Source organism: Pholcus phalangioides, unplaced genomic scaffold (genome assembly GCF_987345545.1).
Source record: "Pholcus phalangioides strain wild (caught in Gottingen) unplaced genomic scaffold, Ppha-v1.0 ptg000039l_1, whole genome shotgun sequence".
Classification (NCBI taxonomy): domain Eukaryota; kingdom Metazoa; phylum Arthropoda; class Arachnida; order Araneae; family Pholcidae; genus Pholcus; species Pholcus phalangioides.
Genome location: NW_028301625.1, coordinates 25914459 through 25942231, shown reverse-complemented (window position 1 = coordinate 25942231; position 27773 = coordinate 25914459). Strand labels below are relative to the sequence as shown.

General features: G+C 36.5%; 1 long non-coding RNA gene across 2 annotated transcripts; it reads left to right on the top strand.

Moving 5' to 3' along the window:
- On the top strand, positions 1-27773 carry LOC149065763 (uncharacterized). Of its 2 annotated transcripts, XR_016195596.1 has the most exons (5): positions 1-450; positions 11704-11778; positions 11966-12161; positions 17515-17671; positions 23137-27773. It is a non-coding gene; the product is annotated as an uncharacterized LOC149065763 (long non-coding RNA). The 2 variants fall into 2 exon arrangements; XR_016195595.1 differs by lacking the exon at positions 17515-17671 and having other exon boundaries at positions 7-450.

The following is a 27773-nucleotide window of genomic DNA, read 5'->3' as shown; positions in this document are numbered from 1 at the left end:
AGAACAACAACACCCGTTTTTTTTCTGCGCGGCAGCACGCTGGTTAAAAGTTTCACTTTCTCTAGTTGATAGCGTCGATTCTTTTGAATAGTAACCAATAGCCCTGGTTTAATTAATTGAAGATTGGTGTAGTTTCGGAGGTAGAGGATTTTTTTTGTAAAATCAATCTGATTCAGCTTTAAACAGGCTCAAATTGTGGGAAATGACCATGGCATGACAATGAAATCAACATTTTTTACTTTGCTTGGAAACCCTCAAGTTCAACTTTACTGATTTCCTACTCGATCATGTCATCAGATGATACAGGGATTGATTATTCGAAAAAAGATTGTGCAGCATGCCGCTTCACAACAGGGACAGTTCTTTTAGCAGCTAGCATGTATGTATTTTATCATGGAAGAATGGACAGACACAAGATGAAGCGTTCATTATCCTATTTGTTTGGCTCGAGTAAGCTTCTCTCAATTCTATTCATTATTCCCTCATAATCATATATAGGCGCTGGAACCTACGAGCTGAGGTCATTTGAGCCCCTCCAGTAAATTTTATAAAGGGGCTGAGCCCCCAATAATTTCTGAAAAAAAACCAATGTGGAACAGATGCTGTGTAATCCAGAGAATGGCGATTTTTAGCGACTTCTTTTTTCGTGCCAAACATGTCCGACAACCCGACCAAAAGTCGCCAAGGCCGTTAGACACTGCGGATGCTGAGAAAAAAATCGCCAGCATAGAAAACAATAAAAACCCATTCAAATATCACTATCTAAGACTAAACATCAAAACAACATAAGGTATCCACTCTTTTAAATAAACAACAATCCTGTATGTTGTATAAATAAGCATATGCTATGTATAAAAAAGTTAAAACCCGGGTATCCAGATTCTTTTAAATAAATAACGAAAATTAAATAAAATAACGACTATTAGTAAGAAAAATAAATAAAAAGGATACAACCTTACCAGTCGACGAAAATGTAATCCGGTTCGTGTAATTCTAACACTCGGAACGAAAAAAACTAAATGGCTGTTCAAATGTTTGAAAAGACACGCTAAAAACAACTAGCGAAAGGTAATCAGGAATAATCCAAGACAACGACGCTACTGCTCAAAGGGAAAAAAACGCTGTTATCCGTTTGAATCACCTGTGCTTTAAGCGCCATCTATAATGGATGGGTAATGGAAGCTTCTAGAAAGAAACTACAGAGGAACAATCTAGAACAACGACAACCCGGCAAAACAAGTGAGAGCGCCGGCGTTGTCGACTTATAGCGCCCTTGGCGATCTGAATTATATTGGATTTGGCGGTCTGGATTATACTGCACCTGTTCTGTTCCATAAATGGAACAGTTTTTATTTACGAAAATATAAGAAAAATTTATTCAAACATTTATGGTTTTTTATCGTATATAGAGAAGAGTTCAAAGTATTTTTTGAAATAAATTTAGAAACTTCAGGCTAGTATAAACTTTTTTGACAAGATTATGAAATTTGACATTTTTGGACATTTTTTTTTCATTTCAATTAAAATTCGCCAAAATTTCAATTTTTAAGTAAATTGAAAATTATTTTGTGTGTTTCTACCCCTTGATATATCAATTAAAGTAAATCAATTATTTTTTTTCTACTGTTACATATGAACAAGCTACATGCGTTCAAATATGCACGTTCCATTTATGGATCATTGGCCTTTCAGCCTCTCAAGAGAGCGGGATTCTAGAGATATCTAATGTGCAGTGCACTGCTTCGATTTCCCCATTTGAACCCCAGGGCGTTGTCATCATTCTACTTATGTATAGGGGCAAATTTTGGGTAATATGATGCAGAGGAATGTGCTTTCTGGGGTGAATTGTTTATATTTATATTGGTTGAGTACTTTCTCATTCTTGCATTCTTAGAAATACATGTTTTTGTGATCTACAGACTAATCAAACCGTGATCGGTAGTCGTAGATAGTCTTGTTATGTTCAGCTGTATGTAACCATGTCCAAAAGATATCTTACATTAGAAGAAGCTGTAGGATATTTAGAAACTTTTAGATATACACAACTATAGTAGGATATTTATAAGTTGCAGATATATGCCAATTACTTGCTAATGAAAATAGGATCATCATGGATTAAAATGTTAGTGTTGAAAATGATCTAGTTCCAACAGTTCCAACTGATGTATATTTAATGCTGGAATGCTAGATTTATTTTGCAACAACGAGGATGAGGTATTAGAAACTCCTAAAACATGTTCTTCAAAAGATGTAGGGCAGAAAAAATGGAACACTCATGTGAACGTTTCAAAAAAAGGCAAGGCTGTTTTTAGCAATCCGAAACAACCAAAAACCCACTGCATAGGATTAAAAAAAATTCTTCCTAGAATCCAATCAACCTCAGCTCTGAATTCCATTGGAAAAGATTTGGCATATGACCATTATAGCAAGTTGGAAAATTCATCAAGTGTTGCGAGAAGCGGATCTTATTTCGCATTTGGAATTCCGAAGAGAAGTGACAATGAACCTTCTACGAATGAAGGAGGGGTTAATTATTCATCCAGGTCCATGTTGTCAACTGAAAAAAGATGCCTGGTCATTTGATGGCCATTACATTGTGTCTGCAACACAAGGACAGGGTGTGGTTTGCCATAAAACACTAAATGCTACCAATGTGACAAACAGGTCCATCAAAGATGTTTTCCTTCTTTTATCACGGACATTAGAAAAAAAATTTGAATTTTCTGCACACATTTTTATATTAAAAAAAAATTGGTATGTGTTACGAATTTGAATTGGTTGTAAAAAAATAGAAAATTTCGTGTGATAACGGTACTCCAGCAAAAAAAAATCGTGAGAATATAGGTGATACCACAGTTTCCGCTTTCGCCTCTCGCCAAGTGCCAATGTTATCGTGAAAAAAAAATTTTCTTCAAATTTCAAAGTTGATCTATGCAAAAGGCATGCAAAGTTGGCATGCAAAAGGACCCCGAATTCCAAATTTCAAAACAATAAGTGATTTTGTTCATAGTTCAGCCTTTAAACAGTTAAGTGAATCTCTGTTTATAGTTGAACATGTAACCATAGGTTTAAATTTTTTATACATAATTCTAATTAAAGACAAAAATCTGTAATTTTATCACTAAACAATAATAATTATGAGCAGTTGATTAAAATGTGTTGGAAAAAGTCATTACAAGTATACAACTTTGTTTTTCAGTCATATGAATTAGGCCCTACGCAAAGTCTGTTTATGTCCTTGTACTCGAAGTATGTGGTATAAAAACCAGAGTTGAATTTCTGTGTTGACAAGTGCATAGTTGCTCATTTTGCTCAAACAACCCATGTTTCACGAGTTAAATGGTAATACAGTAGATTCTCTGGCACATATCGGACAAGGGGGTGTCAGTTTGGAAGTTAATTGCAAAAGCCCATTTAAATAATGGAAACGTTTTTGCACATGTGAAATGACATGTTTTCTTTTTATATACTCAAAGAAAACCTGCCTAAAAATGCTGGATTATTGGACGGGCCAGACTAGCTCACGCCCGGATTATCGAGAGTCTATTATATTATTCCGGATGTAAATAGGAACACTGATTTGGGAATTCTCATTGATGGTGGCTTAAGTTTTCTGGACTTCTCTGGTCGAAAAAGCAAACAGAATACTCTGTTTCATTCTTAAAAGAGTGAAGGAAGAGAAGAGCGTGAACATATTGCTTCCATCCACTCTAGGCCAAGATATCTCTTACCTTGTATGGGAAAAGTTTAGAATGCTGTCATAGGCAGTGGAACTGGGGAGGAGGGCAGAAGGCCTCCTCTCAATAATTCATGAATATACAATGTCCCACCTACCTGCTCACATCTTTGAGGCCTTTATACATGGGACGACTGGCAACTTTAGATCCCCAATGTTTTCTTTGTGCCATCTCCTCTTCATGCTGCTGGATGCAGTAAAAGAAAATCATGGAAAAATGCACTACAAAATTTATTTTCATTCATAATCCAGTGTTTTTGTTTTTAATGTTATAGTGCCAGCAGGGGCGTCGGAAGTGTTTCGAACCTGTGGGTGCTCGGACCTGTTTTACAAACTTCCGTGGGTGCTCGAGCACCCACAGCACCCCCAGGCTCCGACGCCACTGAGTGCCAGGGTGTTCCTAAACTGTGTTCCGCCAAAGATTTCTTGGTGCTCTACAAAGAGATTGGAAAATCATTTTCCACAGTGTTTCAAAAATTTACATTTACACTAGGTTAAAGCTGAGAGTTATTTTTATTATTTATTTTTATTTTTTTGAATCTACAAAAGCAAATGCTTTTAATATGTTAAAATGTATCGGAGCAAACATTGGAGGTTTTGTTTTCGAACTGAACTGCATTTGTTTTACCAGTGGGCAAAAAATTTCTGGAGTAATTTTTTCCCAGGTTGAGCCCTTGCGTTAAGACAGCTCTATATCATGCCATTATCGAATTACAATGAACTTTTACGATTTTAATCTGGCATGTTGGATCATAATCCACCATATTTTCCCTTGTGGTGTAAAAATGCCTATGTAAGTTTATATGAGAACATACATGTTAAGTAACTCTGTCACTATCTATCCCATGCCCTTGTAAGTCCTCTAGTATCCACCAGTGACTGTAGGAGGATATCTGAGTCATCATCGTTGTCAGTGAAATCTTCTGAATCTCCATGCTCTGCCAATGTTTCTTGAGAGGTGGTGATACCGTTTACTGCCTCATTCAATCTAACAGAGATGGTGGATCTGTTCTGGAGGGTGTTTATCATGAACTTGCTCTGGGTTTTCCTGAAGAAATCTCTTGAGATCCCCCAGAGTCTTGGGGGATCGTTGGTCCCTCGCCATCCTGCAGTACCACTGCTTGATCAATTCTACCCTCAGTTTCACCATGTGAGATTGGCTTGTGTGTGAACAGACAGTTGTGTAATGACTTGAGCTGTCCATTGCTTCACATAAACATTTGTCTTGCCTTGTATTAAACTGCTCCAGTTAGGTCGAGAATGAACAATGGTGTGAGACAGGTTATTTTTCTCTGACCCATTCCACTGGTTTCAGATTAACAGGTGAATGGCTTTATTCTTGTTCTCCGGATCATCCCAGAACCTCTGCCACCTGTACCTGAACTAACATTCTCCCTATTAAGTCCCCTACAGAGCCACTTTAGTAGTCTCTAAATACTTAGCGGATCCAAATGATCTGGAAATGTGTCGCGGGCCGCTTAAGTGCTCTGGACCTGTGCCGCGCGTCATACAAGTGATTATGCCGCGGATCCCTTAAGTAATCTGGGAATGTGCTGCGGATAACGAGTGATGTAGAACCGCACTGGTGGGCGTACCAATGCTTTAAAACTGTGTCACATGTCACTCAAGGTATCTCTAAATGTGCCACAGATCGTTTAAATGGTCTGGAATTGTGCGACGGGTCACTTAAGCAATCTGTAAGTGTGCCACTTGGTTCATTTTTACAAAATTAGGTTTGAGAAGGACAGGCCACATCATAACCCCAGGGTCACATTTGGTCTGCACAGGCCAAATGTTTACCGCTGGTCAAGGATTACCAAGGGCTCAGAGGTAGGGTTGCAATGAATTTCTTGAGCAATTTTGAGTTCTTAGCCTTCAAATAACATTGAAATTGACAGAAATAACATAGATATTTTCTTTAAAAATTTTAATTCTTTTAAAAAAATATTTTTTGCATTAAAAAATAAATTTTTGATCGTCTGGGGGGGGGGGGGGAAGGACACGAGCTCCTAACCCTGATTCCACCCCTCCCCCGTACATCTCTGATCCCACCAATATGCGTTAGGAGGAAGGGGGCAGAGGGTTGACAAAATTTTGTTGACAGAGGTCAGAGTTTTGCTGACTTTTTCTGACAAGGAGGGAGTCAAAAATGGCAAAAAATTTGCTGACATAATACTTGAACGGCCCCTTATTTTAAAGCGTGCATGTGCTCAACCCATGGCATAAATGTGGCCTGCCTCAAGTGGCCCCGGTACACTTACAAATAAATTAAGTGGCTCGCGGCACATTCATACCTCATTTAAATGACCCGCGGCATATTTCCAGATCACTCAAGTGGCTCACGGTGAATTCTTACTTCAATTGAGCGGCCCGAGGCAAATTTCCTAATCACTCAAGTGGCCCGCTGCACATTCCCAGATTGCTTGAGTGATCCGTGGCAGATTTACATATCACACAAATAACCTGTGGTGCTGTTTTAGATCACTTAATCAAGTGGCCCGCAACACGTTTTTAAATCAATAAAGTGGCCTGCGGCATGTTTTCAAATCAATGAAGTGGCCCCACACTTTTCAAAAGATTGAGTTAAGTTGAAATGTGCCGCGGGTCATTCAGATGCTCTCAAAGTGTGCCGCGGGCCGCTTGAGTCATCAGGAAATGTGCCACAAGTCACTCTGAAAGTGCGTAGCGTAGCGGGCCACTTTAGTGGTCTGGAAATGTGTCGAGAGCAACACTAAAATAATCTATAAAAAATGCATCTTGCCACTTGAAGTGTTAATGTATTGTAGACCATTAGGTGATCTGTGTGCTGCGAGCGACTCAAGTGATTTCGAAGCATACAGAGGGCCACTCAAATAATCAAATGTGCCTCCAGCCACTTAAAGTAATCTGCAACTGAACTACGTGCCACTTAAGTGAACTGGAGGTTTGTCGCCGGTCGCTCAAGTGATCTGGAAATGTGCATGAGATCGCTTAGGTGATCTGGATATATGCTGTTGGCAGCTTATATCTGGAAGTGTGCCACAAGCCACTGAAGTAATCTGGAAATGTGTCCCACTTAAATGATTTGATGATCGTTCAGGGGTCGGATGTGTGGTTTTGTTATTTGTCCTGGACCACATGAGATAATTCCGAGGGCCACAGGTTAGCATGTGTGTTTTAAGAAAATGTGTGTCTTTGGAAAAAAACCAGACATGCATGAACATATGCAGGCCATTCTAATTGTTGTATCCTTCGGATGTAGTGTAACTCTAGGAGGTGTTACATCAACGGTGTTCAACATTCAGTAGAGTGTGGGCCATTTCATTGATTTTGAAATGTGTCGCGGATCACTGAAGCTGACCTGTAAATATTTCTGGGTCAATTGAGTACTCCTGAAACTGCCGCAGTGATCTGTAAATTTTCCGCGGGTCACCTAAATGATTTAGGAATGTGCCGCAGCACACTTAAAGAATGTGGAACTGTGGCGCAGGTTACTTTAGTGATGTTTAAAAGTTTCTTGGGTCTATTGAGTGCTCTGGAACTGTGCCGCAGTGATCTGTAAATATGCTGCAACATATTTACTCATCAAATAATGTGCAGCGGGTCAATTGAATGATGTGTAAATGTACACGGGTCACTTGAGTGGTCTAGAACTCTGTCGTGAGTCACTTAAGTGTAGATAAACAATATCACAAGTTACTCTAGTGATCTAGGAATGTGCCACAGGTCACTTAAGTGGAACAGCAGCTCGGGTAACTTGAGTAATCTGGAACTGTGACGCAAGCCACTTGAATGACCTGAAACTGTGATGCAGGTTCTCTTGAACGATCTAGAAATGTGTCGCTTAGTTAATTTTTTGCAAAATTAGGTTTGAAGCTGTGGGCCTCAACAGATGACTGGGGGCCACATTCAGCCCGTGGGCAATGGGAAGCATGAATGTGCTACATTTCTATGGCACCTAGACAGGTTTTTTCTTTCTCTGAAAAGCATGGGGTAAAATGGATCACGATCATTAATTAGAATTTTAAAGTAACAGTAGAAATTTGATTAATTTCTTTTCAGTTTTGCTATTTATATTGTTTTCGATACCACATTCTGTGGAAATGAAAGATTTTTAAATTCGTTAGAGAGAGAGAACTTGAGTTTCTTAAAATATCAATAGATAATACTATAATTAAAATATATAACGTGTGAATCTCGATAGCAAAACATTTTTAAATGCCACGATAATTTGGCAATTCAGTTTTTCCCCTCCTATTTTTTGTCAATGGTTTTCCTATTTTTCCTACTCTTTTTTTTCAAATTTTCACTTCTAGGCCTGACTATTATTGTGCATTAATTTTGACATTTTAGACCAAAAACTTCATGTATACACATGTCAGGCTATATGACAAAATGACCTCCACCAGTTTTGAGAGACAATATGAAAAGACAATGCTTGGAAAAGAAGAAAAAAAACAATTTTTGCTATTTTAAGGTAAATATTACAGACAAGTTCCTTTTACTTATTCCATTCATTACCATCATTAACTGTTGCCAGATCAAATGGTTATAGTTCAGGGCAGGACAAATCCTAGGCGCCAGGTTGGCATGGTGACTGAAAAATTGAGATTGATACTTAATTTTTTTTATGTTTGATAATTGAAGTCTCAGGACCACAAAATTTTCTGAAATTATGGCAGCCTGTCTACTAGCAGAGAAAGAGGTCCCTAAGTCTTGTAGAAGTCAAAGAATATACTATTTTGTATCGAATTTGTCGGGGGAATGCTTGGCACCTATGAAATTTTGCTGGCACCTAAATGTTTTCCCGATTTGTCAAGCCCCGGTACAGTCATTTAAATGAAGTAGTACTTAAACATACCCAGCCTGTGTGTAAAAGGCCAAGTTGTGAAACTGTTCATAGTAGTAATCAGAGTTGTAACGGGGGGGGGGGGGAGCAGGCAAGTCTGGTGTCCTGGGTGCTGAATGAACCTGAGGAGGTGCAAATTTTCCCCTTTACCCTCTCCTTCAACATTACAGGGAGGGGCACAGGTCAATAAGCATGGCCCTCACATTCTGCATCCTCGCCCCTAGGCTGGGATCTTTGATGGGCCTCCAATAGTGAATTTATAGTGTGAAAAAGCAAAAAATAATGAGAACCATTCCAGGCTCTGACCTTGTGGGGGCCATGTTGATAAGACATTCGCTTGGAGTACAAAAGGATATTCAGAGTGGTCACAAGTTTGATACCCTGCTCAATCCTAGTCAGAAATTTTCCTGGCACAAGCATCAGGCAAAAACGGTAGCAATATTACTGCTGAACACATTGCTACTGCCAGTCAAATTAGCTTTCATGTGCTGAAAATAAGAAGAGTGGTGTCATAAAAATTACTTTAATAGGCCATATCAAAGCATTGTGTGAATGTGAAAGTTTTACAAGTGAAATTTCTTTGGGATTTCTTCACCCTCCTTCCCAATACAATACCTCATAAATTATTATAAAAAATCAACCTCTTTATGTACAGGCTTTCGGCAACAAATTTGGATATTGTGCAAGTACTAGCAATAATTCTTTAATTGGTTTCTTTGCTAACATCAAGGAAATGGGTTGGGCTAATGAGAGAGAGAGTAGAACAGGTTTTTCATTCTTCTCCCCCTCCAACCTACTTTCTTCTGTATGTTTTTTATTTGTCAGCGAGGAAGAAAAGAAAAACCAAAAACAGTAGTAAAAAGCAATTCCAAGAATAAAACAATTTGTTTCTAGCAGTAGTTCTCAAATTTTTTCCACCCGCGGCTCCCTTGGCCTTATCATTATTTGTCCAGGACACCTCAGAATAGTCTACTACTACTACTAAACCAGACATACATTCATATTCCTTTGCAGAACTTCTAACAAATTGGTACATGTTGGAATGTGTGTGTGAATGTATGGTGAACCTTCCGTGAAGTTTGTTTTTGTGTAATGCTTGTTATGTGTAGTGCTGCCATCAATTTTTTAAACTATGAGTTTTTTCTCCACTCATAGTGAGTGAAGTGTAATGAATGAATAATTATACTGTTGTAGGCCTGTTGCGAGCCTGTCTGCGGCGAGACTTTTAACCGGGAAAATTAGCTCACATTTGCGCCTCGAAATTGGGAACAGCAGAAAACCAACCAACTTCAGCCGATCACCACTACGGCGACGGTGGGGTTTGAACCCGGATCCTTGCGATGCGTGTCCGTCGCTATGACCACTTCTGTCTTCTTTTCCTGTTATTATCAGCCTGCAGGCTATAGGAACTCCCCCCCCCATAAAGAACAACTTGCCATTTCCTATGTTTGTGCTTTCCTTTTGCTAATTATTGACATCCATGATATAAATTTCATGATCTGATTCATGACCAAACAAGAATTTTTTGCCAAGTTTTTAGATGAAATAGCCAAAAAAATATGAACAAACCTGTCTGTCCCATTCAGAATTTGACACATGGTCTCCATCCTTATGTTATGTCTATGCATTCTTCATAAACACTAGAACCCCACTAATCCGAAAAACCCCCTTAGTTGAACTAGTGTTTGCCAATACTCATCTAGATGCATGAATCATGCATCAAAATTCAATTTTACTCCAAATTTCATTGATTGGTAAAAATAATTCAAATTTTAGGTTTTCTTTTTTTAATACAGTTATTTCTCTGTTTTTCATTAAAAAAAAATATTTTTATGAATATATAGTCCCATTTTTACAAAACAACCCCTTAAAATTTTAGAGGAGTGAAATTATTCTTTTTCTGAATTATTTTTTCGAATAACACTGATCTGAACGGCTCTATAAAAAAAATAAAAAAAGCTGATACGCTCAAGAAAGTTAAAGAATCAACAACAGAAAAAAACATTTGCTTATAAATTCTGAATTGTTGTAACACGTTATATTTGACATATGCACAATGAATACATGATCATTCCTCATAATGATGAATTACATAGCTGCAAACACAGTGCTGTGTAAGTGTATTGTGTTCTATACATGCGTAAGAATTAGTACCTGGCTCATGGCCCCACAAGGGTGGGGGCTGACAAGACTAGCCGTGGGGTTGGGACAATTCTCATATTTTTTTGCTTTTTCACGCTATAAATTAACTACAGAAAATCTGACTGGAGGCCCTCAAAAGATCCCAGCCTAGGGGCCCTGCTTCAGAATGTGGGGCCATGACCTGGTTGCCACATCCCCTTCTGGCCCACCCAATGCATATTATTGTTGTCTAATTCAATGTATTTATTGCATTCCTGAAAAAGAAAGATAAGCATCAGATTTTATCAACCTTTGGTAATTGTTGAATGGAATTATCTGGTCCCTACACATAGGGATATTTACCATTATTACAGTTTGAAAAAAGCCATGTTTAAAAGACAAACCCCCTTAATCTGAACAGGTCCAGTCCCAATTAGTTCTGATTATTGGGTTCTTGTGTATTATCGTCTATTGGTTATTGTTATCATAAACCCAGAATCCGTATGTGATTACATTAAGTGGCCTATTTTGTATCTGCACCATTTCTTTAACCATTGACCCATAGGCGGAGATCGACTTGGAAGTCTGGGGGGGGGGGCAAGGTCATTATTGCTGGGGGGCACAATGATGATGATGTCAATTCATATACATACATATACATTAGATCTGCCCACTCCACTTTTGATGCTGGGAGGGCAATGCCCCCCACGCCACCCCCATATCTCCGCCCATGCACTGACCTTCTACCACAAAAATCTTTTTGTGTTCCATATTTTCAGTTTACTTGGAGTGAGACACTACTATTCACAAGGGACTATTTTGTGCTGGAATAACTTCTCGCACAACACATGTAGAATTGCAAAATGTAGGGATCTTCTCTCTTCTTTAAATAATTCAGTAAGGAGATTCTTGCTTTAGTACTGAATTAAAGTATTCATTGAATGGTTTTATAAATTGTATTTTAATGCTTTTTCAAACAATAGAATCAGAATTAAGATTTTTTTCTCTCTCTTTTCAGGTTTAGCCTCTGTAGGTCTTGCAAGACTTTTTGGAATTTATCCCTTTAACAACACAAAATTATAGAATTATGAAGGTATCTGTATTATAAAGCTAATTATTTTTTTGAAATTTTTTCAAAAAAATCCCTTTCTTCTCTATTCAGATTCTTAGAAACCCCAACCTTGAGATATAAAGTGGGAAGGGCAGTTATACAGTCACACATTTAATATGCATCTCTTGTCATTAACAAACAGACTTTACTGAATTCTCTAATATTAAAGGTCTCAAACTTGAAGCGACTAGTGATAGCTGGCTCCTTCAGAAAATGCCACCACTAAGTTTCCTCCATTCAGAAGATAGACTGAAATACAATATGACATTTAAACTCGTCACTCCACCCGGCATTGATTGGAAGAAAATACTGGCTCATCCTGAAATTTTGCAATGCCATGTGGAAAAGAGCTATCCTAAGCTGAGGTGAGAAAAATTTACTTTTATGAAGACACTTAGAAATCTGAAAGAGGAGTACATAGTTAAAATAATAAAACATTCTAAAAAAACTGTCCATAACACTCTTATAAACAAAGGAACCAGGGTATGAAAAAATCATGATTTTTAACAAAAAAAAAAAAAAAAAAAAATGGATTTTTTTTCATTTAAATCAGATTTTTTTGATTAAAATTAACTGATTGCTTATTAATTAAAACAAATATTAATCATTAAGAATTCATATTTTCATATCACCTAACTGATTTTTTTTCTCATAATCGCATTAATGTGTGGCGCTACTTGTCTTGTACAATTTTTTATATTTTTATTATATTTTTTATGCCACTTACTAGCTAGGCATTATCTAGTGTGTTCTTGTATTGGAGTTCAGTCTGGCTCCAACTGTCGACCGAACATGTCCTAAAAGTCTCTCTCTCTTCTATTAAATAACTAAAAAAAGAAAGGAGTCATGACTGTATGTTTCCGAAATAACAACCAGACACATCCACCAGCACTAGCATCACCATAGTACTGGTGACCCGCGTAAAGCAGATGTTTGACAGCCACGAACTCGAAAGCAGACGAAAACAAGTACTCTTTCTCGCTTCGTAATATGTTACTTGCTGCCTTTCTTCTTTTTTTCCCCGTGTGTGGTGCGTTTGCTGGCTGATTGAGGGGGCATCTCCTCAGTTCTCTTCCTGGATTGTGCTGAACTTTTTTTTGGATATGCCGAACGCTACCGAAGAAACAGGTATGTCTTCTGAATTAGAACTTTCGCGTGTTTCTTTTCGCGCGCCTTCGATTTGGAAATCCGATGTCGATCTTTGGTTTCTTCAGATTGAATCGAACTTTAAAATTGCCGGAATTACTGATCCTAAAATGCAATTTCACTGTGTTGTGACAGCTCTCGATGTTGAAGTGTTATCATATGTTAGTGATTTGATCATAGCTCCTGTTACAGACGATTCTTACAACCAGTTAAAAACACGCATTTGTCAACAGTTTTCACTGTCGGAAACTTCCCGCTTACGAGTTCTACTCCAAGAGCTCACTCTTGGGGATAAGCGACCTTCTCAGTTGTTGCATGAGATGCATACATTAGCTGGCAAGAAAATTTCAGATGAAGTGCTTAAAACCCTTTGGTTACAACGTTTGCCTATCCATACACAGCAGATACTTTCTGTTAGTAAGGATACATTGCCGGATTTAGTAGAAATGGCAGATAAAATTACCGAAGTCACTGGGCACACACCGACTATTTCTGAGGTCAGCCGTAATGAAACCATCAGCTTGCAATCACTTCAAAGTCAAATTTCGACTTTGACCGTTGCTGTTGACCGCTTATCCCGCTATAGAGAGAAAAATTTTAACAAAAAGGGAAGAGTTCGTTCAAATTCTCGGTCTAGAGAGAGGTCTAGTGGTGATGGTACACCCAAACGTAAACCTTATTGTTGGTACCATTTCAAATTCGGTCGAAAAGCATCAAAATGCATTAAACCCTGTGATTGGTCGGAAAACTAACTGGCCCATCTGTTTTGGCGACAGCAGGTGATGGCTGGCGTTTAGTTCGCCTTTTTGTTCATGATCGAAAATCCGGTACTGGTTTTTTAGTGGACACAGGCGCTAGCATTTCGGTTTTCCCACGAGATACACAGGTACATAAAGCAGCAGATACAAACTTTTCGCTATACGCAGCTAATGATACTAAAATTTCTAGGTATGGTTGCAAATCTTTATCAGTGGATTTAGGGTTACGCAGACTATTTAGATGGTCCTTCGTTATAGCTGATGTTAATCGCCCGATATTAGGTGCTGATTTCTTAGAACATTATGGTCTATTAGTTGACGTAAAAAAGTCTCGTTTGATTGACAGTTTGACTTCACTTTCAATCAAATGTAGCAATGCCAGTTGCCCTACATTAGGCTTAAAGACCATTAGTGGAGATTCGCCCTACTTGAAAATTTTATCTAAATTTCCTAATCTAACGAATCCTTCTATGCTTGGGGCTACTTCTAAAAAACACTGCGTTACACATTGCATTACTACTAAAGGTTCTCCTGTCTTTACCAAAGCCCGCAGACTTTCTCCAGAGAAACTTGCTATTGCAAAGCTTGAAGTTCAAACGCTAATGGATCAGGGCATACTGAGACCTTCAAAAAGTCCATGGGCAAGCCCGATACACATTGTTCCTAAACGTAATGGAGAATACCGTTTATGTGGGGATTACAGAAAACTTAATTCTATAACGTGTCCAGACAGATATCCTATACCACATGTTCATGATTTCAGTTACGGTCTGCAGGGAAAAAACATTTTTTCTAAATTAGACTTGGTTAAGGCTATCATCAGATACCTTTAGATCCCGAGTCTGTTGAAAAAACTGCCATTATTACCCCATTCGGACTTTATGAGTACTTATATATGTGTTTTGGATTGTCTAATGCGGCACAATCATTTCAACGGTTCATAGATATTGTCTTAAGAGACTTGAACTGTTATGCATATTTAGATGACGTACTAGTTGCATCAGCAACAGAAGAAGAACATCTTAAAGATCTAGAATTGGTTTCTGAACGTTTAAACAGTTTTGGTATAATTCTTAATCCTGATAAATGCATATTTGGGAAATCTGAGATAGAGTTCTTAGGATTTTTGGTTAACAGCAACGGCATTTCTCCTTTGCCAGAAAAAGTCGACATTCTTCGTAATTATCCGCAACCAAAAACGGTTGATGAACTTCGAAGATTTCTAGCAATTCTCAACTTTTACCACCGTTTCTTAAAAAACGCAGCATCTGGCCAGGCTCCCTTACACGATTTGTGCAAAGGAAAGAAGAAAAAAGATAAATCTCTCATCGCCTGGTCGGGGGAAACTATTGCTGCTTTCGAAACGTGTAAACATGCTATTACCAATGCCACGCTTTTGGCTCATCCTAAACATGATGCCCATCTTTCATTGACAGTCGACGCATCAGATTTCGCTCTCGGATCTGTTTTACAACAATCTTCCGATGGTGTCGTCGAACCACTCTCATTTTTTTCTCGAAAGTTAACGACAACTGAAAAGAACTATAGTACTTATGATCGCGAGTTGCTTGCGGTTTATAGTTCTATTAAACAGGAAGAAGGCAGACCATTTACGATCTACAGTGATCATAGGCCTCTAACTTATGTTTTTCACAAAGTTAATGGTAACAGCTCTCCCAGACAACGACGTCATTTAGAGTATATATCACAATTTTCTACGGACATTCGTTACATTCAGGGTGAGCGAAATGTTGTAGCGGATGCTTTTTCCAGATTATCCGAAATTAATTTACCTGACTCGATTGATTACGCAGCTATTGATACTTCACAGAGTACAGACGCTGAATTAACAGCCCTCCGACAACCAGGTGGGGTGCTCGATATAAAACCTATCAAATTCGGTCCTCAGGGTACAGAACTTTTTTGTGATTTATCCACTGGAATTATCCGTCCCTACGTACCAGAAAAACACCGATATCACGTGTTTACGGTCCTTCATAACCTCGCCCATCCAGGCGTTAAATCAACTGTAGACCTTATTCGTCAACGATTTGTGTGGAGTTCAATACGCAAGGATGTCACACGATGGACCAGGTCGTGCATCGAGTGCCAACGCTCAAAAGTGCATCGCCACACTCGATCTTCCATCGGTGCATACCCTTTGCCCCAATGCAGATTCTCACACATTAACATCGACATTGTTGGTCCTCTTCCTCCTTCTCGGGGTTTCACCTACTGCCTTACCTGTGTGGATCGATACACCAGGTGGGTAGAGGCTTTCCCGATGGAAAACCAAAAAGCACAAACTGTCGTAGAGACATTCTACTCTGGCTGGATCAGCAGATTCGGAGTTCCAGAATCGGTTACCACCGATCAAGGGAGACAATTCGAAAGTGATTTGTTTCGCGCATTCGTTCGTTTTCTTGGAACTCAGAAAACACGCACGACAGCGTATCATCCGTCCTCCAATGGCATCGTTGAAAGGTTCCACCGGCAGCTCAAAGGTGCCATACGCTGCCATGCCACGGAACGTTGGACTGAAGTGTTACCTACTATACTTCTGTCCATCCGAGCCAGCATCAAACCGGACATCAACACTTCTGCTGCTGAGATGGTTTACGGATCACCATTGCGCCTACCTGGTGAATTCTTCCGCAGTTCCGACCCTCAGCCAACACAGCCGGAATTTCTACGTGCTCTACGAGATCACATAAACACTTTACGTCCGATCCAAACTTCAAGGCATGGGACTCACAACGTTTTCGTTCATAAAGAACTTGCTGTTTCTTCCCATGTGTTCGTGCGGCTGGACACCGTACGAAAGCCCCTTCAACAACCATATTTGGGGCCATATGAAGTGATTGAACGATCTCCAAAAGTATATACAGTGAACATGAAAGGCAAACTAACGAAAATCTCAATAGACAGATTGAAACCAGCATTTTTGCTTGATTGCACTTTTAATGAGCAATCACCGTTCACTGAACCGAAACAGCCTTATGTAACTCGATCAGGGCGTACGGTTCGTATAAGAATTCCTTGATATTATTCTTATTTGCATATTTTTTGAAATTAATAATATTATTGTTTTTTTTTGCAACATTTTTTGAGAATTAATATTATGTTTTGCAAAATTTTCATTTTTCAATTTTCTTATATGTATATATGTCTATTATCTATTCTAGTAATCGTTTTTGCATATACATACATTTACTAATTTTTTATCATTTGTAATTTATTTTTTGCTCGACTATTAATTGTGCATATGGATATTTCATTACTTTTTGAAAACATTTTCGTATTGCGTATTTTTTGCAATTTTTCGAACAAAATTTTTTTTGCACATGTCAATGCCATATTAGTTGCCGTAACTATATTGTCATATCGTCGTAACTATATTATCATATTTTGTACATTGTGCCATATGCCGTCCTTCAGACTCGTGGGGGAGTACTGTGGCGCTACTTGTCTTGTACAATTTTTTATATTTTTATTATATTTTTTATGCCACTTACTAGCTAGGCATTATCTAGTGTGTTCTTGTATTGGAGTTCAGTCTGGCTCCAACTGTCGACCGAACATGTCCTAAAAGTCTCTCTCTCTTCTATTAAATAACTAAAAAAAGAAAGGAGTCATGACTGTATGTTTCCGAAATAACAACCAGACACATCCACCAGCACTAGCATCACCATAAATGAATAAACTACAAATGAACTATAAGCAAAAATATGAAAGCCAAAAAATCTATGTTTATGTAACATGAAAGGTTGTTGAGCTCAAATAATTAACTCCATGAATTAAATTTTTTTTATAGAGAAAAGTGCTTTCATGACCCTCCCCCCATCACATTGAAGTGAATGAGTGGTGGCAGGTGGCAACTCAGTTTCACACATATGGTGCAGGTTTATCAATTCACTTGATGTACAACCAAAGGGTCATTCAGCATCAACTAAATAAAATAAATTCTATTGGTAAGATTGTTTCTTGCACAATGAATGGATGTGTTTCTGACTTGTGTAACGTTGCTTAATAGTTTACACATTTTTATTCTTTCACAGATTTAATGAGTTTTGGTAAAAAAAATGAGCAAACTCAAAATTTTAATACAAAAATCAAAGTCGAAAGCCCAATGATATCTATGTTGGTATAACATTTACTGTTATTTTGAATCAGCAGTTAGGGCAAGGCTATATACAAAAAGTTATTCCTCTGTTTTTTAATCATGAGGGAACCCTAGTGCCACATTGTAATGCATTGAAAATAGTGCAGTTTAGCTAAGTTTGGCTCTCTATATTTTTCTGCAATTTTTTCTATGTAAAAAACCTATAAATAGAGCAGCTTGCTTTCTGTATCTTGGGATTAAGTTCAAGTCTATACGTATTACCCCCAAAGAGATCTTCTATACTTCTTTTAATCACAAACTTTATCACATATCAGTAACATGCAAACCATACCAGGTTACATTTACTTCAATATCATTGAATTTATGTAAAGGAAAAAAAAAATTAAAGTTTTGTGATTTAAATTGATTTAAAAAAAAAAATTGTGATTTAAATTGGCGTACCCTAAAAAGAACCATGGCAGAAATGAAAGTTTAAGCTAAAAAAGAAAACAAAAATTGCCATCTTTTGATGACCTATGTTAACAATGAAGAAAAATTTCTTAAAACTCAAAATATAAAAAATAATTCATGCAAATGTTTGGAAAAGTTTAATCTTAAATCGCACATGCTCAATTGAGAATTAAGGAAAATGAATTGCAATAAAAAGAGTGCAGTGGGCCCAAAGCAGAATGTACTGAAAACTGGTGTATCTCACAGAACAATAAGTGCTACTGCAGAACAATCTGGAAGAATTTCAATAAAAGTGTAGAAAACACACGCGCTATTATGAGAATTTCTACAGGAAACATTTCCAGTCAACTTAGGCTCATTGTAGAACAATGCAAAACATTCTGCTTTGTGGACAGTGGGTAAAAAATATGGTCCCTTTGGATGCAGTTGAGCTAAAACAAATAATGTTTTCTTATGAAAAATTTTAAACTTGATGGTCCAGCTGGTAATAATAAGTTGGATTTGATGCAATACCAAATAGCTCTTCATCAGACAAAAGGAGGCTATGTAATGGTGTGGGGAGCATTTTCTTATGCTGGTAAATGTGATTTGCTGAAAATGTCTATGTGAGTGGGTTCAAGAAATTATTATATGAACATCCTGTTGTACCATTTGGTTCATTCTTAAGAGTTCCACATCGATCCTGCCATGTCTCCAAATTGACAAAAACTTTTTTGCAAGAGCACACTGATGTGTAAAGCTGAAGTCCCGATCTGAGCCTTATTGGGAATTTGTGGGCAGACCTCACTTGTCAATTTTAGTTGAATACCAAATAGTATTCTTCGTCACATGAGCTTCAAGGGGTGATCAATTAAAGAGATAATATAGTAAATATACCTGCAAGTATGTTGCAGAATTTTGTTTTTCTATGAAGGATGACAGAGGATTCAAAGTGATAAAACTGAATGGTCATGTGATTTTGTTATAATATTCAGATTGGATTTGTTATTTTAGACAAGTGGTCTTACAGTTTAATTCAAACTGATTTTTATGTTTTTTTTCAAATAAAATTTCTTTTTCTCTTCTGGTTGTTCAGTTGAAACACTATAGGCCTATTTGTCATATCATATTTCATACAGTGAGAAATACATAGTATAATATTAAAAAAAAAAAAGTTTGTTCAATTTATAATGAATTATTCAAAAGTAGTGTGGTGTCTTATCATTTTTAACAGTTTTTTCACATAATTAAACACAATATACATTATATAAATAGTAATTGTTAACCAGTCACATGGCTGCAATGGCGTAGGATGCTGTGCCGATTTTCAGCCTAATTATTTCAATTTTTGAAAACTAATTGGTAATTATTTCAAGTGCTATAATTTTTTTGTTGATTTGAAAACACAGATTAGAGCATGATGAAGTCAGTTTCAGTGTATTCATAAAAAATTTTAATCAAGAAAATAAATTTTATTAGCTTCAAACTCTTTTAAAAAAGGGAGAAATTAATTGGCCAGATGACTGATTAATGCCATCTTGCATCTTTAAAACTATGAGATTGTTTGAGGAAGAAATTTACAAAGTTGAAAAATAACATGAGGGAAAAGAGAAAGACAAACTTGCTAAGATACTGTGTGCAGTGCTGCAACTAGATATTTTGTCAGTCAAGGCAAGCACACTCCATGTAAGAAGGAGCAGGTAAAGAGAGAAAATTCGGAATCCTCTTTCATCCAGCACCCAGGATACCTCCCACCCCAGTTACAGCCCTGACTGTATATACACAGTAAATTAAATCAAATAGTGTAAGAAGTGCATAGATTTAAAAAATATACAAACATTACTGTGGATGTTGAAAGAGGAGGAGAAACACCTAAAAACTGATAACTAGAGCCCGGATTATATGCACTAAAAAAGTGGCAAAATATGCTCTAAAAATATGCAAATATGCTCTAAAAATATGCAAATATGCACTTAAAATACAAAATGTGCACTTAAAATACAAAATGTGCACTGAAAATAACAAAATGTGCACTGGGAATCCAAAATTATGCATTAAACACCCCAGGATATGCACTAGAAATCTTTAAAAGTAAAAATTTCCAAGCATCTTTTCTATTTCTTAGTGCATATATGTACTCATTTACAAAAAAATACCCCCTCATATGTATACCCCCCCCCCCCGCATATGCAAATAACCTCTACATATATTTCTTATTCAGGAATTTTTTCATTTTCAGTTTGTTGTAGCTGCTCAATAACGAAAATAGCAGTAAAAAAAAGAATTTCGACACAATTTCTAAAAAGAAAAATTAACACTGACATATCTCTAGAAATACAATAAAACGGTTAATATTCGTAAAATACTTTATAAATATGTATTAATTCACTAAATTTCACCTGCGGGGGAAAAACCGATGTTATGAAAATATTGTGAACAATATTTATTTGGAAAATTATTTAAAAAGAAATTGAGTGAACTTAAATAAACGTCAAAAATATGCACTTATCCTGAAAATTCTTTGATTTTATGCATTTATATGCATTAATGCTAAAATATGCAAATGCATGTGCACTTGCATATAATCCGGGCTCTACCGATAACCTATACCAGGGTGAGGGCACCAAGAACAGGCTGTAATTTCCTTCTGTGTAAAAAAACTTGAACTGTGTAAAGAAACAGTGAAACTTGTCTAAAGTAGACACTGTACGAGACAGAAACCAGTCTTAAATGGAATCAAAAGATAGTCTGTTCAATGATTAGTGCTTCTATGTGCATTTTTTAAACAGAAATCTGTCTAAAACGGAATAATATTTCAGTCTCTTGATGTTCTGTTTTGTACAGGTTTCACAGTAGTTATTATTGTTGGGGTTGTTATCACCCTCCTGCTGAGTGAGAGTGAGTTTGTAAAAGAGTGTATTTTTCAGAGATTTTTTTTTTGTTGCTGGGCACTGGGGGAAAAAAATCCCAGTAGATTGTTTGTGCAAAGCATATAACACCTTCAAATATAACACCCCCAGTATACAGTGTTGTCACACTAAGGACTCTGTAATATTTGTGTGTGTTTGTATATTTTGTTTGTACATGTTATGAAAGTGTTTGCCACCACAGAAATATTTATGTTTGTATACTCTGGGCAGATCAAGCGATCCCTTGAGTAGAATATTGTGTGTATTAAGTTTTTTTGGAGGGGGGAAAAGTGATGATTATGCCTTTACAATTCTACAGATCATGATAACGAAAATTAAAATAATTTTTTCACCAAGAATCTCACATGGTTATTATTTGTGTTCTAAGTGAGAGAAACCCTTCAATAAATTCATTTTTAATAAATAGTGACAATGTTTAATTGGAACCGTATTGCAAATATGGTGATTTAGACATAGCAATGGAAAATATTAGTTAAAAAGAAAGGCAAATATATTAAGCATGTATCTAAAAAAATATGTGTGAAATTGGTTGTATGAGTGATGGAAAAAAATATTATGAAAAATCTAAGCTGTAGCTGCCTTAATCATGATAAAATGGAATACATGCACATCAGAGTGAAGGAAAAAAAAAAGGAATCTGTGAGGAGAGAGAGAGATTTAAGTTGTAATATTTTAGTAGTCTCTACGTATCATCTAATTATTGTTCTTGATTGATAGATAACCTATAAGGATTATAAAAAGAAAAATCAATATCTTTTCCCTTCATGTATCAGGATTTTTCTTTGGTGGTTACCTATAAGTACTACAAACAGTGGTTCGATTTTTTTAAATTATTTAATATTTATTAAAAACCACATACCTAATGAGAAAAAGATGTTTAAATTCTGATGCATGAAAATAGAATGGGGCATATCTCATAATCATTCAATCAATTAATTTTCATGTGATGAAGCTGCCTCAGGAACTTTGAAAAACCTAGTTAAAAAAAAGTGCTCAGTCTCTGTAATAAACTGATCAGTGTTTCACTGTTGTAGAAAAGGAATGATTGTAAATCTATTTGGTCACCATATACAGCTTGCACACATAAGCATTTTTTTTAATGAATGCTTTATGCCGATGGTATCAGATATTTCCATTTTAATAGTAACCCTCATATATGTCTTGCTCAGTTTTTATCTAGAAAATAGTTGATATTTTCACTTGTTAACTATTTTTTAAATAGGAAATTTTTCTTCTGTAAGGTAAAATTCTGAAAGACAGTAAAGTTAAAGGGGAAAAATGGTTATTACTTGAACCAGTGTCTCTCAAAGTGTGCTTCGAGAAACACTGGTTTAAGTGAAACTTTGAGAAACACCTTTTTCTAGGGGTGTTGCGGCAAGCTGGAGACATTGATTTGGGAACCTAGCTCTTAGTTATGCTTTGAAGTGGTTCTTTTATGTGGAAAAATATCTACCAAACTATTCTGGGGAGCCACAGATGAACCATGGATTGGGCAAGGGAGCCATGGGTGACAAAAGTTTGAGAACATCTGGCTCAAACACTTAAATTCAATTGCTAGGATTCAGTTCATTTAAATTCAATCAGGATTGATTGTGTCACACCACCAGTTATGGTTGGCATTAGTTTATTACACATTACAAATGTTGAATGAAAACATGAATTTTTATTGTTTATTTACTGATGATACCTCAAAGTACCACAATTGGTAAAATCATTACTTATATCTCTTGACTATGACAATAGTATCTGATGTTAATTGAAAGGAACTAAATAAACTTTTCCAAGCCTCCTTCAAATAGCAGGAAATGTTTATTAGGTTTTTTGCTTTGCAGCATTTTTCTCCTGGTATCTGGTGGAGACTGTTTTGTTGAAAGCCTAATGATGTATGTTTAACCTGTAGCATGTTTCTTTATTTTCTCATTTTTTCAATGAAACACATTTTTTCTCTCCCTAGCAAAAATTTACCAACAGTGGAAGATTAGCAATCATATCAAGGGAAGAGGAAAAGAGATTATTCTTGTTCTCAATTTTTTTTCAAATATATTCTTGGCTTCAGAACAGGTTTTCGAGACGGTTTGCTAAATGGAAATGGGGGATATAAAAATATGAGTAGATATTCATCATTACAGTAGCCCGCTCCTCCCCACCTTGAAATCTGACTTTGTACCATTTTTACTTGTTTTTATTATTATTAACTGTGTAGTTTGTATTTTTATTCTTCCTGTATTAGAGCAGTATCAGTTTCAACAGAGTTTTCGCAAGAAATGAAATAATTGATTAGGAATGATGAAAATGTAAATTTACAAAGTAATTTATAAAAAAAATGAATATATGCAAGTGTATATTTACATAATTATTTTAATTGGTTTTACTGTACTGTGTCGCATATGTACATATGTTGTTAACTATTTAAACATCATTAGCTTTCTACAGTTAATTAGTACACGAAATATAAGCATAGATACAAAAAATAATTCAGTCATTTATGCTATATATATCATATATATATGCTGTTATATCATATAAATACAAAGTATTACATAGATATGTCATGGTGAAAGTGATAATCTGGTAATTCGTTGTAATTACCAGTTATCATTAATTTTTGATAACTGGCTGCAAATAATTAAACACAAATTTTTACATTCTATCATCATGCTAAATCAGACACAGAATAAAACATATAGCAAATAACAAATTAGAAATTGATTTTGGAGCATTATCTTATCGAAAGAAACTACAGCATTAGGTATAATATAATGGGCAGATAATAATATATGATTCCAAATAAATTGCCAGTGAACTATATAGTGCCGAATTACATAATCATGGACTTGTATCTGGTCCATGAGCCCGAGCCCATTCAATATTTGCCAATCTTGATAATACCTATAAAAATATTAGGTTTAGCTCCCCACCCCACAATATTTTTGAGCCTGCCCTTACCCGCCCAACAATATTTCCAATAACTTCATGCATTTGCATATTGTACAGTATATCATTTCAAATTTGATAACGCACTAGTCAGTTTTAAATCCTCTCTCTGCGAAATTTTTCTTATGTAAATTTTTCTTTCTTTGACAAGCATAGAAAAAAAAAAGATTTTGAGTGAAAAACGAGTTTTTATCTACTTACACAAAAATTTCTCAATAAGAAATGTTTATTGCAAACATCTAGGTTAATCAAATAAAATTAATATATCGAGATTCTTGAATATGTGTATATACAGTGAAATCTCGATATAACAAAAAAACATACTCTGCGGACCAAGAAAAAATATTGTTGTAGAGCAGGGGTTCTCCCAACCTTTTTCAGTTCACGTACCCCCAGCTGGCTCAGTTCATTTCTGCATACCCCCCCCCCCCCCCAACCTCGAATCCTCCAGGCATTTCCCCCCAATCTATTTCACCCACTGTAGATTCCGGAAACTTTTCTAAAAGGGTATATATTGAGAGAGAATTAAATGGTCTATTTTTTCATTATATAGTTTTATTTTTGAAGTAGCCAAACAAATTAACACAAAGATTGGAAAAAAAAAAATTGAGATATTTTTGACTGTAATTGAATTAGTTTTGAAAAATTAGGCTGAAAAAGAGAATTAATACAAACTCAAATCCGGAGCTGCGTTCAATTTGCTTCTATATTTATTTTTTATATAAGTATATGAAGAAAATGCCTGTTTTTTTTCTCTCTCTCAACAAACTCCATACTAACAAATGGCAACAAAAACGTTATGGCTTTTTTAGAAAGGTCACTGTATTCGACCATGGCGAGCCCAAAAACTGACTAGGTTCACCATTCTACCGTTGAAGGGAATCTTCAGAGTGGTATCTGATGTGAGCTGTAGCAATTTCTCCTTTTCTGGAATCGCCAATGAAGCCAGTTCAAAATACTCTGCTTTGAAAGGATTAGATATCCACCCATCACCGACTCTGAAAAATAATTTTTAAACAAGGATTTTAATCCTTCCAAGTGACTGAATGTTAAATTTAACTTGGCTTGTGACAAGAAATCGTGAAGTGTTGAACACTTCCAAAAAAAGAGCTAGCTCGTGCTGAAGTTCAAACAGCCGCGTCAGGACTTAACCCCGGGACAACCCCCTGACTTCGGTGTGTAAAAGCAAAGCGTGTTGTGAAGGCTATCCATGTCTTCACACAACAATTTAAACAACCTGTAGTTGGTATGATTCACTTTGCTAAATTTGACAACTTTGACCGCTTCATCAAGAACGTTTTGCAAATTTGGAGGCCAAGGTTTCGATACAGGGCTCTGTCTGTGAATATAGCAGTGAGTCAATTTCATTTTGGGGGCAACTTCTGCCACACTTGCACGAGTTCCTGAGTAGCAGCCTTCTTGGATTTTCCTCTATCTGTAGTGAGCCCAACACATTTTGACCATTGAATTCCTTTTTAAATGAAATAATGATCAATTGCTTCAAATAAGCCTTTAACAGTCGTACGACCCCTTCAGTTGGGTGACAAATAAAAATATTTTCCTCAAATTCTCTTTCAAATACTTGGCCATTACAAGTAGCACAGGATATTGCGCAATGTCAGTACTTTCGTCGACTTGAATAGAAAAAAAACGTTTGACATGACCTATGACTGTGTTTTCAACATTGTCCAATATGTCCTGTATTCTACAATGCACCATATTATTTGACAGAGGTATCAACTCATTATATGAGCACTTTCCTCTGTAAGCATGCATCTTTGATATACGGTGAAATTAAATTTTCACCAATGGTACGATTTTTTCCTCGTCTCGCAATATGATAGCTAATGTAGTAGGAGCATTGACGTACGCAAGGAGGGGATTTGGGGTTCTAATCCCCGCAAGACAAGATTATAGTACTATTTTGCAGGAAAAAAACGTAAACTCCCCAGAAAGAAAAAAATCTGAAACCCCCCTCAAGAAAATTCTGCGTACGCCTATGAGTAGGAGGCCTCAGTAGTTTTCACGGAATCACTTTTGGCAGATTCAAAATATGTTTCCACGTTTACAGGTGTACTGTATTTCATTTTGATGTTTCAGTCAACTTCTGCTTCCGCACAGATCCTGTTTTTAGCCACTGATCTATAGCGTAAATTATGTGAGTAATAGGTGCACGTACACAAAGGGGGGTACCCTCCAAGCCAAGACTATGGTGTTATTTTGCAGGAAAAAATGCAACCCCCCCCCCTCTTGAGAGGAAAAAAAAATTAAAACACCCCCTTGAGAAAATTCTGTGTACACCTATGCACGCACACGCCTCAATACAAACACCCACAACAAAAGTTAAAGACACCAAGAATTAATTAATTCTTCATTTTTATGCACAGCCCGGTATGCGTCGACAATCAAATCTAAAATGCCAAAGAAAAATGAGCAGAGAGGAAGGAGTGCATGAATCTGGATCATAGGTTGGGTGCGGGCAGGAGGAGGGAAGTCCAATCCTTCCAGCGGATGAAACTCCTGTAATAGAAGATTTTATTGATAGGAAAGTCAATATATTGTTACTGACAATATTAGTAAAAGCCTCTACCTACTTTTTAAAATTATTTTTAATCTTATTTTGTTTCACATTTGTTCTTTTTTTAGATGGGTGACTGCCATTATCATTTTCTTTTCGCGTACCCCCTAACAGCCTCTCGCATACCCCCGGTTGGGAACCATACCTTAAGAGCATCATGGGCGGCCCCCGGGCCAAGTGGTTTTTCGGAGGCCCTACCTGGTAAATCCTAGAAAATTTCAACTGGATCTCATTTTTGTGAGGCCCCTCTTCTCTTGAGGTGCCCGGGTGGGCCCATGTGTTAAGACGGCACTGTTGGGAACTACTATTGTAGAGGGATTACCGTTCTATTGAGAGGCAGCAGTTTAATATCAGACTACAAGCATTTTCAAACAGAAGTTGAAATTATGTCATTGTACAGGAATTTATCATTATATCTATAATATCATTGTAGTAAGGCTTCACTGTAATATTATTTAGCAATACAAAAATATATTTGATCCTTTTACTAAAAACAAATGAAATTTCTCACTTTATAGAAAAGTAAATATACTTTTATTTTATAATCACTATATAGAAAAGTAATTCAGTTTCACGAGTTCAATGATGTAAAAACCTTGTGGCACCACCTCAGTTCACACTGGCATTGGTGTAACTAGATTCTGGTAGAAATTAAATAAGATTTTTTTGGCATAACAACTCTCAATTACAGTCTTTGTTCTGATGGTTGTAGACCTCGTTACACAAACAACCATACTTCTCTTTAGTTCCCACAACATTCTTTACATCCAATCATGATTTATTAATAGTTCTGTTGGTGCAAATTAGTAAAATTTTAAACCAGCATCTAAGTTTATATTCTTCAATCATGTGCATTGTTTTTTGATCCATGGATTTGGTGGCCCTACTGAATTTGATTCAAGACTCTGAAGCCAGATACCTTTTTTCAACGACCTTAAAATGAGTTATTTTGAATATGTGCTTTTATAATCTGATTGTTTTCTATTCTCTATTGACTGTTGGGCTCCATTTATGTAACACCTAGAGTCTTTGTTAAGAATAAAACAAATTGCTCGTCTGAGCTCATTGTCTTCAAAAGA